Genomic DNA, 1,033 nt, shown 5'->3' on the forward strand with positions numbered 1-1,033 from the left:
ATCCTCCTGCCTCAGCCTCCCAAGTGCTGGGATTACAGGCGTGCACCACCACGCCCGGCTGCCTATTCATTTTTAATAAGGCTCAAGGAGGCCTTCATCCATCTTGTCCCTATCTACAGGGCCCACCGTCCCTACACTAACAAACTTCCAAAACAGTTGAAAAAATGTTACGTATAATAACATATTTTTATCTTTCCATGATTAATGTAGTCATTATGTGCTGCAAACATAAATAAATAAGTAAATAAATAAAACAAAGCCCGAAGTCTATACTTCTGTGGCTCGAGACACCTAAAATAAAGGCTAGCAGCCCTGGCTGCTGAAATGTTTACGATCACCTAGAGTGGAGGGAAGTGGACCAAAGACCAAAGCCAGCCCGGGCGATAACGCCTTTCTCCGACCTGCAACGGAGACAGCAAACTTTGGGTGAAAAGAGGAGGGTGAGGTTCCCAGCGAGGCGGAGTCTGAACGAAGGCCAGCTGCTTGCACTGGTCTTTCTTATCTCTTAGATAAAGGGCTAGGGGTGTAACACAGATACTCGCCCTGGCTACCAGGCGTGGGCAGAGGCAGAAGCGGATGTGCGGGCGGGGGAGGGGAGCACCCCAGGAGAACCCCCCGTCCTCCTGGTTTGTCGGCAGATCTGCACCTACTGGCGAGGTGGTCACACGCACGTGCCACCTGCCCGGCTCATGTGACGTCCGTGATCTTTTCCTCCCTCAGCTGCGCCGTGCGGAAGTGTGGCTGAGCGGGCAGGGTCCAGCGCCGCCCAGATGCCGCCTCCGGCGCGCGCCGCAGGCAGTCACGCGGAAATCTGCACGCATCAGACGTTTCACGGACTTGTGCAGCACCTGAGTAACACGCAGTGATTACAGATATTATTTCAAATGGCCTGTGAAGACGGCTGTTTATGATTATTAAACAGACATGTAAGTTTTCTGGATTTTGTTTTTGTCTTTTTAAGACAGGGTCTCACTATAGTTTGGGCTGGCCTTGAGCTCACTTTGTAGCCCAGGCTGTCCTTGAACTCACAAGG

The 1,033-nt window shown here is 51.8% G+C and overlaps 1 long non-coding RNA gene across 1 annotated transcript in view; it reads right to left on the reverse strand.

The window, feature by feature from the left end:
* Nucleotides 1–463: 463 nt before the first annotated feature.
* LOC106148969 overlaps nt 464–1,033 on the reverse strand; it is a 22,936-nt gene continuing 22,366 nt past the window's right edge. Inside the window, exon 2 of the long non-coding RNA XR_001234797.1 lies at nt 464–848. This is a non-coding gene — a long non-coding RNA (uncharacterized LOC106148969). The remainder of the gene's footprint in view (nt 849–1,033) is intronic.

Source organism: Chinchilla lanigera, unplaced genomic scaffold (genome assembly GCF_000276665.1).
Source record: "Chinchilla lanigera isolate Chin_1 unplaced genomic scaffold, ChiLan1.0 scaffold00033, whole genome shotgun sequence".
Classification (NCBI taxonomy): domain Eukaryota; kingdom Metazoa; phylum Chordata; class Mammalia; order Rodentia; family Chinchillidae; genus Chinchilla; species Chinchilla lanigera.